Here is a 17,752-nt window from a genome sequence, read left to right on the forward strand (position 1 = left end):
GCTCTTGCAATTTACATGCTGTACTCTGTTAACCTTCTGACAAAGTAGATTTAGCTTTCGTGACCAATACAATACTTCCCAATTCTAGGTCAGCAACTTCAGCTGTTTGGGTGGGAGAAGCCTGGAGTTCTCATGCATGAGGGTTCAGCTCTGTGTTACTTTTGCTTAATGCTTTCTGCCCCCAATTGCTTCTGCTGGTAAAGCCTCAGATTGCTCTCAGGCCTGAAAGAAGGCCTTTGTCAGTGTTAAAATTATTTTACCATTAACCCTTATCTATTTTCAGCTATGTGTGAAGGAAACTAATTGATATGCTTTTGACTCTTGCCTTATTTTGTGGGTAACACTGTGATGCTTTAAATTAATTTGGCAACCCACAAGATCCATTTTGCAAAGAGGAGAAAACTAATCCCTAGTCCAACGTTCTGAAATCAATTCACTCAGTCTGGAAACTTGACTGTATAGCCTGTACATGTGATATCTATCTTGCTATCTAGCTAGCATCTACAGTTTTCCAGTAAACATAAAGCCAATGCTTCCCTTGAGGTTGATTTGGAAGCTGCAGCTGGTGCAGAATATGGTGGCCAGGGTGGCTACGCTACAGTGGCCATCTATTAGCGACAACCATTTTCAGTGTGCATAGTCTTCAATTCACACAGAAATGCCGGAACTGTCATGAAAATCCTTAAGCCATCAAGGCATCTCACTATGTCATGCAGAGTCCTGAATTCTGCAAGCAGGGAAATTATGCCCCTCCCCCATCTTCTTCCCCATTGAGTTCTACAAGGGCAAGATTGAGACCAAGGAGGAGGAATCTGACAGGGAGTGCCACTAACTAAACTGGTTGTAAGGAAGAAGGCAGGCAGGTAAGGGCTGGCTGAGAACAGACTGAGATTGGTGGAGTATTGTCTCATCAGCCCAAATGGATCAGCCTCCATTGATTCAAATGTAAGTTAAATGTGATACTTGAATTCTTCCAGCCTTGATTTTCATCATGGTACTAATACTTCTGAATAAAAAAAATTCCTTGCAGTAGCACCTTAGAAACCAGCTAAGTTTGTTATTGGTATGAGCTTTCATGTGCATGCACACTTCTTCAGATACCTTTTTTTCAGATACTTTTTGTGTGCATTCACACGAAAGCTCATACCAATATCAAACTTAGTTGGTCTCTAAGGTGCTACTGGAAGGATTTTTGTTTGTTTGTTTGTTTGTTTGTTTGTTTCGACTACCGCAGACCACCATGGCTACCTACCTGTAACTAATACTTCTAAGAATGCCAAATTAAGGTCTTTGTGGCTGATACTTCTGCAAATCCTGCTTGAACATCCCCAAAGTTGGTTGGATTTTGTTTTGCTTTTTGATTTTGGGGGTTTTAAAAAAATGTTTTTAATCTTGTAGGCTAGTTTGTGTGCCCATGGAGTAAACAAATGGAATAAAAAGAATAGATCAAATCAAGCCAAGGCAGTCAGAAAAAGAATCCTTGAAGCAGAAACAAATACCCAAGTGCTGTAGTTCCTCCAAAACTTAGTTACCTATTTGAAAAATGAAACCACCCACAAAGTTTTCAGGCATCAGTATCTGTCAGGGCCACCTACAGTGAAGAAAGGTCTGTCAGACATACTGGGCCAATGCAAACAGTTGCTTTAAAAAGTACTGTGTAGATTAAAAACCTTAACACAGGAAAATGTCCATGGTTATAAACTCATGTGGTTCTTTCTCTTGCTTTTCTTTCTCCTTTTTAGACAAGCAAAAGAATGTACTTATTTAATGCAGCACATGATTAAATTACAAAATTCACTCCTACAAAAGCTGGTGATGGCCGCAAAGTTTGGTGGTTTTTAAACAGGATTAGATAGGATTAGACAAAGTCATAGAGGAGAAGGCTACTAACCTTGAAGGTTTTATCAACACTATTCGAGACAGTATGTTTCTGAATACCTGTAGCTGTAAGCCACAGGAGGAGAGAGTACTGTTGCACCCAGGTCCTGCTTACAGGCTTCTCACAGGCTTCTGGTTGGCCACTGAATGCTGGACTGGATGGGACACTGGCCTGATCCAGCAGGGCAGTTCTTGTGTTCTCCTTGCAGCCAAGGCTTCATGCTTCCCTCCATCTGCACTGGGCAAATCAAACAAAGACACAGCAGACTTGACCTTGGCTTGAATCAGGCCACAAATTTATTGAATACAGATGAAAGAGGCTTGGCATAGGCACTGGGTAATCGCTAACTTCCAGCCCACCTTTCAGAAGTGACACCATGGGTTAATGTGACAGCGGGGGTTCCAAAGACTTATGGTGGACCCCCGTAGGAAAACCTAGGTGGAAGGTCCAGGTGCAGGCTGTTTAAATCCACCAGGAGCAGACCTGAGGGAAGCCTGTCTCCTCTGTCAGTCCTGACCCCAAGGTCAGTCCTGCGTCCAAGCCTGCCAGCCATTGGCCAATCAGGCAGATAGGCTTGGATCCAGCATCTGATTACACCCCCCTGCCTGTTCAGGCAGGATCGCAACCCTGGAATTCCCTTGTCAGGTCCTGTGGGAGCAGCTGCTGGTCCACAGAGCCAGCCACTGAGAAGGTGAGTGGACTTCTTTTACAAATAATTTCTTCATCTTCCTTTTAAAAAGAAAATGAAATGAATTAGATGGAATAAGATAATGGCAATGTAATTTTTGTAATATATCTCGGCTGCCATTTACGTAATCCAGCTTTGCTGTAAGAGTTGCCAGAAGCAGATGTGTAAGGACCATCCAACTGTCTTAGGGACTCCATTCTGGATTTCTGTAGGGTTTACTTCTTAGCCTTTTCTTCTCCCAAAGATATCTCATAAGGCAGTGGAGGTTTAGGATCTGTCTTTCTTCTAGATGGGCTACCTTCCCATGTTCATAGAATCATAGAATCATAGAGTTGGAAGAGACCAAAAGGGCCATCGAGTCCAACCCCCTGCCAAGCAGGAAACACCATCAGAGCACTCCTGACATATGGTTGTCAAGCCTCTGCTTAAAGACCTCCAAAGAAGGAGACTCCACCACACTCCTTGGCAGCAAATTCCACTGTCGAACAGCTCTTACTGTCAGGAAGTTCTTCCTAATGTTTAGGTGGAATCTTCTTTCTTGTAGTTTGTGCCATTGCTCCGTGTCCACTTTTCTGGAGCAGCAGAAAACAACCTTTCTCCCTCCTCTATGTGACATCCTTTTATATATTTGAACATGGCTATCATATCAGCCCTTAACCTCCTCTTCTCCAGGCTAAACATGCCCAGCTCCCTTAGCCGTTCCTCATAAGGCATCGTTTCCAGGCCTTTGACCATTTTGGTTGCCCTCCTCTGGACACGTTCCAGTTTGTCAGTGTCCTTCTTGAACTGTGGTGCCCAGAACTGGACACAGTACTCCAGGTGAGGTCTGACCAGAGCAGAATACAGTGGCACTATTACTTCCCTTGATCTAGATGCTGATGAGTTCATGTTGATGAGCTCTATCTACATATATATATATATATATATATATATATATATATATATATATAACTGTAGTAAACCACTTCAATTTTCTTAAATGAAATTTCAGCATACAAAACAAATAAACAAACCAACCGAAGGAGAATTTGAGAAGCAAATTCCTTTTTTAAAAAAACTCTTTATTGGTTTTAAAAACAAAACAATATAAAACAGTCAACAAAAACAATCCAAAATTGATACACGTTCAAAAAAAAAAAAAGTTCACACATAACTAATTCCAACATGACTTCCAAATTCCTTGTAAGACCTTCCTCGCTCTTTGCAAATTAAAAAAAAATTATAGAAGTTAACCTAGATCAGGGGGAAAAAAACCCAAAGGCCATATTCATTCAACCTGCTCTTTGATGAAGCAGAACAGCATAGAATGAGTGTTTCCATTTTAGATGGGGGGAAACAACTCCCATTCCCTCTTGAGAGGATCTGTTAGCCAGTACAGACTGCCTGTTCTTCTCCTCTCACTGAGAGCCTTCCAGTATGAGTACATGGCTCCCATGGGGAATGTGCAGTGATGATAACGCCATATGCGAGGATGATATAAAATCAAATGCAAGCTGTATGACAACCGACCAGCATTGTCACCTCATGCCGTGCGGTAAATGAAAAGACCGTTAAAATGTATGAATTAGTCCCCGAACTGTCACTGTCTATGCAGATTAGATAAGTTTCCTAATTGCAGAAATGCTCAGTGTTGATGAGTCAATACACTGTTGTTTTGTGCCCTAAATGCATGTACATTATTAATATGGAGAGAAACGAAATGACTTTGCTTCAGAAATGCTGCGGAATAGATTTTTTTTTTTTAAAAAAAAACACCTTCAAGGCTCATTACAGTTTAGAGCACACTAGGTCTCAGCAACACACTTTGCAATACAGTTCAGATCTAAGCCGTTTGCAAATGGGTAGAGCCAAAAGAAATATCTGCAACCATAAATCAGGATAATATTTCAATTTCACCATTCAAATAAATGTCAAAACACAGTTTGAATTCACAGTTCAAATGTGATTTGATTTATTTATATATTTTAAAAACTCAAATGCTTCAACCTTGTTGGCATTTTTTGAGAGAGTGCAAGCAAGCAAGCATGAAAATAAAGAGATGAGACGTAAAGTTTGGAATTAATAAGGGATGTAGCTTTATTTGCTTTTTACTGCAGAGTTGGGGAAACTTTTTGGCCCAGTGGCCCCCTTATCACACTGGCCAACTTTTACAGATGAACAGAGGCACCCACCTGTCAATCATCTGACATCAGCACCTAGCAAGATTGAACTCTCCACTGATCTGCTGTTCTCTGCAGGGGTTTGCTATACTAGCGCGTCCCCCACAGGGGATCTCACCCAGCAGTATTGAACCCATCCCCTGCCCATCAGATGATGTCAGCTGATTGACTGGTGGCCATGGTTCTAGAGAAATGGTCTCATGGACAAAATTAAATTTCCCTATGAGCTGGATGTTTCTCACCCCTATTTACCAGGATATGCAAATATATTATTAGTTCAATGAATTATTTTCCAATTATATAACCTCCAGGTATGTCTCCCTGGGGATGAGCTAATGGTTCTTAGTCTCTATTTGCTGACCTCCAACTTGTCCTAACCTTATGATAGTCGATACAGTATGGTGCCTTCCAAAGGTAGTTGGACTCCAACTGTGTGAGAGTTGTTGTCCAATAACAACTGGAAGGTACCATGCCCCACCGCTGTCCTAACCATCACTATCATCTCACTGCAACACGGATGGGTTAAGGGAACCCTTTTGGAGACACAACTGCATTTCCCTATTAACTTTTAATGCCTCTCCAACAGTTTTGTGATGGTTTTGGTAAGGAGCTGCTTACCACCATGGTGGGGCAATGATTTTGAGGGGAAGCCATGTGCTTTACATCCTTTAAATGATTGATGTGGATGCCGTCTGACACAATAATTGTTGGTCTTCTGTACACCACTCATACATTATAATGTAAGAAATCTATATACTAGTTTTTTAAATAAAATAAAATAAAGCCTTTTCTCTCTCAAGGCTGGTTACATTCATACATACAGTACACAGTACATTCTGTCACCTTCAGTAGAAGTTTCTGGACTAGAGAAATTGTCAATAAGACTTTATTCCTATACCCGCCTGTCTGGAACATAGACTCACTGAACTCCTTGAGACTTACAGCACCATCCTAACTGTGTCTACTTAAGGTGCATCCAGACCATTAGCATTTCGCAGGAGGGATCAAGTGCACAGTGGGAACTTTAGGTTTGCACAATTAACGTGGATTACAGTGCTCTGTCATCTCAGCACAGCCAATGCATATTAAAAATAAATTGACCATATTGCAGTTAGGAAATGCATTGAAAAGTGTGGGGTAAATGGGTCGCTAATAGGAAGGCATATAAACACCCTGCAAGCAAGTTTGGATGAATGTCCATTGTCATATAGCCTCCTCATAAACAAATCAGTATGCAGCAAAGCAGGGCTGGCACAACACATTTTGGCACCTGAGGCAAGTCACAAAATAGTGCCCACTTGACCCACCTACCAAGGAAGAAGAGGGGAAGTTAAAATTCACATCAGAAACAAGAAGGAAATAAATACCTACATTGGGAACAAGGAGGGAGTACAGCAGCAGTATTAGGGGATGTATTCCTTGGAGGCCGAATCCGTTGCCCCTATGGATCCTGCTGCCTGAGGAGGTTGCCTCATCTTGCATCATGGATGGGCTGGCCTTGCAACAAAGACTGCATATTATCCACCTTCCATGTAAGCTTTGTATAAGTAAATCAGGAGCAGTGCTCAATTAATAGCTCACCTGGAGGAGCCCTTGACTTAAATGGGCCTTATCCCCATGTAAGTGGGGCTAGGCTTGAAGTCTAGATGTAGACTGCAACAGAGTGGTGTAACATTTTTGCTTAGGGCAAAATTTTAGTTAATTGTAGAGAAATCAACACCATTATGTTCATTGTATTTACCTTCCATTGTATTTATATTCCATTACAATATCCTTCATCTGAAGTGGTGCTTCTGTCATCCCTCTCCAACTTTCTGTGTTCAGCACTGAAAGAAGAATGTGAAAAGGAAAAAAAAAAATGTGTAGGAGAGGTTTACAAAAATGATTCATGTATTAAAATAATGGACTATTAGTTAAAAAGATAAATGGCCCAAATGATGTTCGTGTAATGTCATCCTTACAATAGCCATCACAGCTGAATTGGTAATGTGCTATTTTTTAAATGCTTCTGTAGTAACACAATAAATTACAGCAAAATATTATTGCAATGGATTAAGTGATTAAATTATAGCCTAGCCATTTATTTTACTCTGAATATCATATTTTTCTTCTTGGTTGGACTGGAACCCATTTGTACAGCCCCTTATTTGGCACTTCAACTTCAAAGTAATCAATATTGACTTTTTCAGTAATATATTAGTTTAACATTTATTTACTTGTTTTGCATACACTACAAATGCTAATGTGCTGTATAAATAAGCCATATATTTTTTTCCCAGCTTCAAGAAATGTTATTAGGATAATTATCTCTCGTCATTCCTCATACTGGAATAATAATGTTTCACTGCAGGCGTCATCCTTTAGAAACCAAACAAGGAACTTTAAAAAGAAGGAAAGATTTTATAGGCCAGAGAGAGAATGAAGTTTTGCAATCAAATATGGCCTTAATCCATAGAAAGTTAACTAAGTCTAAGCATGAGCAATGAACAAATGCATTTTCTTCTTCCTACCAAGACTCCATATTCCTTTTCTCTCTCTGTTACCTCCGCTGTATACAAATTTAAATTGTAAATTTGGGGTTCAGTGGCTCATCCTCTGCTTTGCACATTGATGGCAGTCATCATTATAAATATCGGGGCTGTACATTGAATTTGGATTGAATCAGGCTGACTCAGGGGTATCCTGACTTTGGCTTAGTTGGCTTAAGATGACCCTGGATCACCCTGAGTTGGCTTAGGCCATCTGGAGCAGTCTGGGTGTGACAGGGATTAGAACATTGGGTAGAAAGACTGCAGAGACTGTCTGCCTCCATGGTGTTTTCTCCATATTGAGGAAGAAGCATCTAGCAGAACTAAACCTTCAGCTACTGGTCAGGAGGTGGGGGAGACACAGCATCTCCTTTCCCCCTTTCAACCCTATGTTTCATTGGTGGATTTTTTTTTAAAGTTAGCTAAATATTAGCCCCATCTCCTCAATTGATTTGGGGCTGGATATAGGGTCCCCGGTCCCCAGCTTGGCCTGGATTGCGTCAGAAGGTTCTGCACAGTTCTAATAAACGTCATCATGGGACAAATTAGGACTAACCAATCTTAAATTCAATTTATTCCAGTAGATGATCCCCACCCCCTTGAATTGGGGTGTAAATTTTCATGTTTGTACTTCCAATTAGTGCTCTGTGTGATCTAAATGTGGGCATGCAGGTCTTGCACATACTTCTTGAATGGACATTGGGATGCACACTTGAATGTGAACTTCCTACTGGAATGAGTGGGGAAACCTTTGTGTATGGCATATCAAAGTCTCCAGGATCCTTGAGAAATAACTGGGTTAGGTGTACTTCCACTTGGGGGTGGGTATTCTGGCCAAGGGGGACATTGGTGACATCTTAAATGCTTCTTTAAAATGACCAAAGATTCATTGGAAGTTCAAGTACTGAAGCACTTCAAATGTTGTGCACGCACACACACAATGTTTTCGGATATGGTGTAAAAATTATGGATACATTCAGGAAGTTTATTTTTTTTTTATGTTTAGCCAGAAAAAGCATACTGTTTGAAAAATAGAAGATGTAATGTGAGCCAGTGTAGAATATTTTGAATTTGAGCTTGACAGAAGACTTGGAAATGAGACCCTGTCAGCATATAACACCTCTGCTCAGAGATCTGCATTGGTTACTGATTTGTTACCAGGCCAAATTCAAGTTATTTTTCTTGGTAGATCAAGCCCCAGTTGACTTGCAGCATTGTCATGCCCCATACATGGCCACTAGACCACTTAGATCTGTGGAACTGGCCCTGTTGCATGTACCACATAGAATTCATTCTACAGTTGTAAGAAATTGATCTTTCGATTGCCTTGTCTATTGACATCAGGCAAGTGCCTTCACTGTACACTTTTTGGTGCCTGCTTAACACATTTTTGTTTAGGCAAGCCTACCTAAACAGGTAGGAGTTGGCATGCTTTAATATATTTTTTACTGTTAATTTTTATCATCTTTAATTGTTTTCCATTGTTTTAAAAACTGTTTTATTGATAATCTTAATATTTCTTTTACTATAATCAATCAAACAATCAAATTTCAGGTGGATGAAGTAGTTTACTGCCAGTCAATTCCTAATGAACTGTATCAACAAGCAGACCATACCAAAATTTAAAGCAGGGTTGGAGAAACCTTTGATCTTTCAAAGGTTGCTGGACTGCAACTCCCATGAGCTCCAGTCAGCATGGTCCATGACCAGGGATGAAGGAGACTGGAATCCAACAATATATGGAGTGCAGCAGGTTTGCCATCCCCGGTGTAAAGGTAGGGTTGCCACCTTGGACATCAGTGCATACACATACACGCATATACATATACATACACATATGCTGCATAGTGGTTGGTAAGCCTGGATAAAGGTAAAGGGACCCCTGACCGTTAGGTCCAGTCGCAGACGACTCTGGGGTTGCGGCACTCATCTCGCTTCACTGGCCAAGGGAGCCGTCGTACAGCTTCCGGGTCATGTGGCCAGCATGACTAAGCTGCTTCTGGTGAACCAGAGCAGCGCACAGAAATGTCGTTTACCCTCCCACCAGAGCAGTACCTATTTATCTACTTGCATGTTTGATGTGCTTTCAAACTGCTAGGTGGACAGGAGCAGGGACCGAGCAACGGGAGCTTACTCCATCGCGGGGATTCGAACCGCCAACCTTCTGATCGGCAAGCACTAGGCTCTGTGGTTTAACCCACAGTGCCACCCACACCCTGGATATATACATGTAAATACATTCTAAACATAGTTCAGTCAGATGGGAATTTGGAAATCCCACTGATTTCAATGAAATTGTTAAATCTCTCATATCCAGAGCAAAGTGCTGGATTGTGCTTATTATAATGCATCAGGCCAATATACAAGGCCCTAAACATTATTCTCAAAAAAATTAAGCTGCATGATACATATAACACCTATAATTTAATTCCGGGAAACTCGCAAAAAGAAAGCCCTCACCCTCGAAAAGCTTGTAACAAGAGTTCAGTAATTTATGTACACAGCCAATCCAATTACCATATGTCAAATCCCCATTTATTACTTAATTGTTATGTAAGCAGCGTTTTGACATCCCCATATTTTAAATAAGCATTCTCATAAATCAAGGCAAGCCATTTTGGAACTAGTCCTGAAGCTGTAATTCTGCAAGATGTAAACTTCAGCTCCTAAGTTCACTTTTTTCTTTCTCCCTACTTCTGTTGCTTCAATTACATTTTGTTGTTGGTGGTTTTATGGGCCTATTTAAAAAAAAAACAAGAAAGAAAGAAAGAAAGAAAGAAAGAAAGAAAGAAAGAAAGAAAGATTTTTCTTTATTGAATGGAACTGAGCAAAAGCTGAAGAGCTGGCAATGTTGGCTTCACCTACTGAGCACCCAAAAACAATTCAGGCACTGGTCACAAGGCTCTTTCACTTCCATATGCAGACCTGGCACCAAATTTGGCCAGATCAGGCACTGGCCAAGAACCCTAGTACTCAGAAGCCCTGGTACTCATTGGCTCAACCTGCCATCTACCTGTCCGTTGCTGTGCCAGCATGGTAGTATGAAGATAGTTCTTAGGATATTGATTAGCTTGTAGAAATTCTCTGATTAGCAAAAATCAGTTAACTGGTACTAATATTAATTGTTCCTTTTCAACATTTTACAGCAGGGCTGGGGGATCTCTGGATTCACTATAATTCCTATTAGCTTAGACCATTGAACACTGACCATGCTGGTCAGATGCTGATGGGAGTTGGAGGCCAACATCTGGAGGGCAGAGGATCCCCAACAATTCCAGAAACCAAGGCCTTATAGAAGCCAATGCTTCTCAAGCTGAACGACTTCACACGATTGTGATGAGGATAAAATGAAATCCTAGAAGCACTTCAGAGGATAGGAAGATAGAGATGCCACTGTCTGGGCTCTTGGTTCTTCCATATAATTCATGGTGGTTCCTTCTCAGTGCTTATACAATATTTTTGAATGAAATGATACAATAAGTCTCTGCTAGCGATTAGAAAGAAGCTCTGTGTTTAAATCAAGATGTGAGAGAATGTCACTTGACATAACCTGACTGCCATTCTTTAAGTTACATAAAACACAAGTCCTCCAAGTTCTTTTGTCTGCAAGATAAAATAAATTTTTTGAAAGAAGAAGTTGGGCTGGAGGGTAGGGAAAGAACCTTCAAGGATATAGACTAACCTGAAAGGAATGTCATCTTCCTGTCATATTCATTCACAATCTTTCGTCAATAATTTGAATTTTTCTTCTGTTGTGTCTCTCGGCTGATTTCTTTTAAGAAAATGCTTTTCCTCTCCTGCCTGATGTTTGAGTTTAAAAAAACAAACGAATCCCAAACATTGTGACTTTTGAAAGAAGTATAATTATTTAGAGTGTGGAATTTTGAAGGCAAGAAAGGCTTTGAATTTTATGGGTTGAAGTTATGCGGAAGGTATCTCATGACGCTCACATTGCAAAAGCAGCTTTTTAATCTGTCAGGAAAAAATGTCTTTGGTTTATCTTCCTATCATCACCTTAGAGAGATTGATACTTTTCTGGCCTATTTGAACACCTTGCTCACTGCAGCCGCTCACCGTGATAGGCTGCAGTATTTTTAGATGGATCTTCATTTGAGCTTGTTTAGTTTGCATGATCCTACACTTGGATCTCTGCACATTTACAACTTTTTAAAACTGTATATAAAAGGCATATTCCAGTCCTTCTGTGGACTCTGATACACAGAGCTCCACAAGGGACGATAGTGCCAAGCTCTTTAATGTAGTTCATCCTCTCTGTGAACACTAAGATTTCGTTATACTGAAGTAGACTTTGCTCCTAAATAGCCACACACATTTTAGACCAGCCTTTGCTAACCTGGTGCTCTCTGGGTGTTTTGGACTGCAACTCCCATCAGTTGTCCATAACATCTCAAGAACATCAGTTTGGTAAAGTGTGACATGCATAGTTTCAAAGAAAGCAAATAAAGGGAGTAGAGAGAATAAAGCAGAACTAGGGGTGATATAATCTAAATGGGCAAGTGAATCAGTTCAGAATTGGCTCCAAGAACTAGTGGCAGATAGTTAAGTCCAGGAGAAAATGTGGCCCTCTGGATATTGCGTGACCAGGTGGCCCCAGCCCCAGCCCCCAGGGATCATAAGGAAGGAATAAAGTCTCCAACAATGTTATATGGAATTAAAATTAGGCCACAACTTTATTAAACTTCCGAATGCAGGAAGACCTTGGCTTAGGCACTGGGCGTGTATCCCTCCCAGCCCCATAGCTGGGGGTAACTGGGGCTCATCAGGGTAAATGGGATATAAGGGTGCTCTGTGAGACGTAAGGGTGGCAGGCAGCCAAGCCCATATCCCCACATGCAGTGTATGGCCAGTGATACCCATATACATAACCCCTTTAAGAGGGTAACCCTGGAATCGCCACCACAGGGGGGGGTGAGTCACCACTTCACCACCACCCCCCATATAGGGAAGAAAAGACTAAAGGATTCACCCAAGGCCAAACAGCCAAAGTTGTGATGAATTGCTACAGGGAAGACAAAACCTGCCAATGTGGGAAAAAATTTTCCCGGTCCTTCAAACAGCAACCAGTCAAAGACCATAGCTAAACAGGAAGAAAAAGGTTAACCTTCAAATAAGAAACATTAAACAAAGGGAGGGGAGGGAGGGTGAATCTTCAGAGGTGACTGCCTGGCTACTGGACATTTTTTAATTTTTTATGTATTATATTTTTTATATATATTTGCCTGGCTATTGTTGGCTCCACCCCTTAGTTATAAATGGGGCTGGCCCCACCTCCCAGCAAGAAACTTGATTACTGAGGCTGGGCATGAACCTCAAAAAATTAACACTGAGAGGCAAGCCAGCCCCTGTTTGCCAGTAAGCTTCCTGGGAATTGTAGCACCACGTGCGATCCCGCAAAGGGCACCCACAATGTAAAGTGTGAGTGCTCATTGTTGAACTACTACTCCCAACTCCCTTGACCACTAGCCATGCTGACTGGGGCTGACAGAAGCTGAAGTCTAGTGACACCTCAGAGGTGACATGTTCCTCATCTTTGGCTTAGGCCACGGCAGAAAGGAAGGGGGGAGGTCATGTTCCAGAGGCAGCAGTATAGAAGGGATTGACCAGATGCTAAGCTGTACAAAGCCTTTTTGGGGGGATTAGAAAACTTGCTCAGACTTGAGGAACAATTTCTAAGGTTGGGCTAGGGATTGGCCTTTGATGCAAGATGCCATATAACCATTGTTCATTTCTTTATTACATTTACATCCTGCCATCCCTCCAAGGAACTCAAGATGGTGTAAACAGTTCTTCCCCTGCCCTGTGCCTTGGGCAGATGGAAGTTGCAGTTCCACACTTGGAGGTAGTGGAAGCCCATTGGAACAAAAATGTATTTCCCTCCTTTTAATGAAACAGGTACAGAAGAGAACTCGGAAAGACTGAGCCCAGGGTTCCTTCAGTGACATGTTTATTTTGGGCCAGGGCTTTTTTTCAGCTGTGACTCACAGGAATTCAGTTCTGACACCTCTCAGGGGGGCAGCATTGCCATTATAAAAAAACCGGGGAGGTATTCAGTTCCGGCACCTCTATTTCTAGAAAGATAGCACTGATCCAGACAATCAACATTATCACAGTTCAAGGAAACATTCCAGCCAGAAAAAGAACACTCAAGAATCATAGAGAATCACAGAATTGTAGAGTTAGAAGGGACCATGAGGATCATCTAGTTCAACCCCCTGTAATGCAGGAATATGCATCTGTCCCATATGCAGACCCTCCAAGTGTCCCTATTTTCCAGGGACAGTCCCAGATTTACAGAAGCTGTCCCAGTTTCTAATTTGACCCCAGAATGTCCCGCTTTCCCTTAGAATGTCTCTATTTTCATTGAAGAAATACTGGAAGGAATGGAGTTATGACAGTAGCCCAGGGAGGGGTGTAGCCGATTGAGAGTCCCAAGTCTTCAGGGCCACATTTGGGTCCTGGGCCTGCGGTTCTACACCCTTGTCCTATGCATTTGTTTTGTAAAGAATGAAAACTGAGCAAAAATAGGCCCCATTCAGTTCAATTTGTCATTTGCTATAATATGAATGCACAGCTCTGTTGAACACATTTGTGAGCTGGGCCGTTGATCAACTTGACTTCATAGATGCTTCTTCACTGCTGCAACACACATTTTATTTGGGGAATGGAAGTTGTGAAAAACAACAACAACAACAATATCACCAGCAGCTGCACAGACTGTAAAACTTGAATAAGGGAGAGGGATGGCAAGATGACAGGTTCTGAGTTCCATCGCCTTGCATTTGACTCCCAGCACGTGCTTCCTTGCTGCTCGGTAGGCTGCGGTGCTCTTCAGGTTTAGTTACCCAGGTGAAAGCTGAAGTGCTTATCCTGAATAGATTTGATGCACTAGAAATTGCTATGAACTGAAGGACGAAGACAACAGCTTGCCTCTGGGTTTGAATGAAAAAGAACAAATATAGTTATCACTTGGCTTGTACATGTCACTTCCACCACAAAGCATGAGGTCAGTTATATTTTAAAATCTGACACCTGTTTCCTTTTTGCCACTTGAACCATATATCTCCGATCTGCCTGTTTTAAATTTTCTGCCTTTCTAATCCAGCAGCAGACTGCTTGTAGCGAGCATTCTAGCAAGATTGTTCTTACCATTTTGAATTTTACAAAGCCATTTGATCAAATACCACACAATGGCAACAGTTTTATGACACCCCCCAAAGCCCCACAAAGTGGCGTGCTTCTGGATGGATTTGATAGCTCCTGGTATGCTGATGCTCCTGTTATTTACCTAAAGTAATTCCATGTTGTCGGGATTGCTAAATCGGCAGTAGAATACAAAGAGGTTATAAACTGAATATATTCCCAAGTCCCTGGCATTATGTTTTTCCCCCTCTTCTCCTAATGAGTAAATGTTTCCCTTTGGGAATGAGCTTTGGCAAAGAAAAACAGCTAATTTTCTTCAAAGCACTTAGTGAAACAAACTCATCCCCTCTTGTTTTTTCTTCTGTTGTATTATGCACTGGGATATGCAACTCTCTTTTCTCTCTCATAGAACCCAAAGTGTAACTAACTAAGACTGCAACCCCCTCCCCCACAAAGTCATGCTGTGAAGAGAACCACATGGATCATAACTGCCGCAGTTACTCATGCATGTGAGATGAAGATTGACACTAAAAGTTGTCTTTCCTTGTTATCCATTCCCACCCCTACAAGTCCATCTGACCTATTCTGGTTCCCAGGGGGAAATGAAAGGCTCTGAATGAGTAACAAATGAATATATTCCAAAATTCACAGCTGGCCAATTCTAGGACTGGAATCCGGTTAGGATAAATACAACATTAGGAGTATCGAGGTGGGGAATGATTTAGTTCATATCTAATGACACTTTCTAAAGCAATATACAAACAGGAACACTTTTAAATCTTTCAAAAGATTTAAACTTCTGACAATTTTGCAGAAAGGGAATGTATAGAAAAATGCATATGTGATGATGCTAAATGCTGAAGATACTTTGTTCAGGGTCATTAAACAGAGATGACTAAGAGCTCTAAAACTGAGTGAAGGGCTAGTAAAATGGCAAAAGTGATCCAATGTAAGTACAGTGGTACCTCGGGTTAAGTACTTAATTCGTTCCGAAGGTCCGTTCTTAACCTGAAACTATTCTTAACCTGAAGCACCACTTTAGCTAATGGGGCTTCCTGCTGCCATCGCGCCGCCAAAGCACGATTTCTGTTCTCATCCTGAAGCAAAGTTCTTAACCTGAGGTAATATTTCTGGGTTAGCGGAGTCTGTAACCTGAAGCGTCTGTAACCTGAAGTGGATGTAACCCAAGGTACCACTGTAAATGTAAAGTGATACACTTTGGGGCAAAAAAAAATCTAAATTTCACATTTATGCTCATGGGATCCAAACTGGCAGTAGATGACCAGGGATAAGACCTTGGGGGTGACCCACTGCGAGGCAGTTGTGGGGGAAAAGGCAAATTCCATGTGAGGGATCACTAGGTAAGGTATTGAAAATAAAACTGCTGATAGCATCACACTTTTATACAAATCTGTGGTGCAACCACATTTGGAATACTGTGTACACTTCTGGTCACCTCATACAGGATATTGTAGAATTCAGGAAAGGACAACCAAGATTATCAAGGGGGTTGAGCAGCTCTCCTATGAGGAAAGGTTGCAGTATTTGGGACATTTTAATCTAGAGAAAAGGAAGATAAGAGGTGACAAAACAGAAGTTTATAAAATTATGCACAGCATGGAGAAAGTGGATAGATTTCTTCTTCCACTCTTATAACACCAGAACTCATGGACAAGCTATGAAACTGAACATTGGAAGATTCAGTACAGATGGAGGAAAAATCTTCATGTACTGTAGAACAGGCTTCCTCAAACTCGGCCCTCCAGATGTTTTTGACCTACAACTCCCACGATCCCTAGCTAGCAGGACCAGTGGTCAGAGATGATGGGAATTGTAGTCTCAAAACATCTGGAGGGCTGAGTTTCAGGAGGCCTGCTGTAGAACATAGTGAGACCATGGGACTTGCTCCCACAGGAGAGAGTGATGGCCACCCAAATATGTTTTAATATTAAACAACATGGTTATGCAATTATGCAATGGAAAAGCAAGTAAGTGAATGATTTTGGCTGGAGGAAAAGATAATTCCTTTTTATTTTCAAATTTTCTTTTGGCTGTCTGCAACTGCAAAAAGAAGGGAACAGGACGCACATACACACTTTGACCTAACATGGAAATGTAACTGAAAAAAAAGTACAGATACGTACTGGGTTTTTGAGATTCATTCCAGTGCACAAATTGTCAGCGTGGAACCTCAAAATCAGGGGAATAATCCTATAGGAGTGGATTCTATAGGAATCTTTTTAAAATACTGATGGTAAGGAAGGGTGTAACTTAAAATGTCTCTTGCGTTGCCCTGAAGCACCCATGGTTTTTCTTAACTTCTCCCAGATTTTGCTAAACCCATGCACATGTGTGTAGGTCTGGATCAGCTTTGTTCAAATTGATGCCTTCCATAAATTTTGGGCTACAACACTCACCTTTTCCAGGCAGCAATGACAGAGGAGACCAGGCTGGTAAAGGCAGAATAAGATGTAATTCTCTTCGACAATTACAGAAAAATAAGCTTTCTACCACTTTCTGCAAGCTGCTCCAGAGTGATGCTACATCTGGGGGAATTGAGGGGGGGCTGGGCATGAAGCAAGGCCAGCCACCAATAAGAATTCTGCTTCTGCTGCTACCATCAATGATGTCCCTCATTATTTCTTTAAAAAAAATTTTCTCCCCCTTCCAAATTGCCTTCTAGGTTCAGGCCTCAATTTCAGGCTTAAGTATCTCATGTGATAATTCTCTCTTCCATGCTACCTAGTATTTAGACAACTCTCATGTAATGCTTCAGAATGTTATTTGAAAGCACAGCTCATTGAAGTGCATCATCACTACATTCCTTAAGGAATCTCTCCCCCCCCCCATGTCAAAACCCAACTGTAGCAGAAGCAGACAAATTTACTGGTGGGCGAGATCTGGGTGTACAGTAAGCTTCAGTAGGGTGAGAGAAAGACATCACAGAAGATTCGACTAGATGTCGGGAAGGGTGCTTAAAAAACACACACACACCAGAAACCTGCTGTCATTTCCCGGACAGCGGCCATGAATTTCAGGCATGTGTCACATTTTCAGTGCTGTCAGCTTGAGCATTAGGGCTGAAGGATAAAATGAGAGGTCACATGCTCCTCCATTGGGCTATAATTCACAACAGGATGCTGATTAAGGGACAGAGATGTTTGTAAAATACAGTGCAAACTTGGCGAATAAATCCAAGCCTCCCTGACAGGCCTATCTGTTATGATGCCTGCATCATAGATGACTTATGTCTTCAGGCACACGCTGGAAATGTTGGTGCCATATTGCTCAGAATGTAGGAAGCCAGGAGTCAGTGTTGCCTAGATGGAACTGGTTG

This window comes from Podarcis filfolensis (genome assembly GCF_964270895.1).
Source record: "Podarcis filfolensis genome assembly, chromosome: Z".
Taxonomy (NCBI): Eukaryota; Metazoa; Chordata; class Lepidosauria; order Squamata; family Lacertidae; genus Podarcis; species Podarcis filfolensis.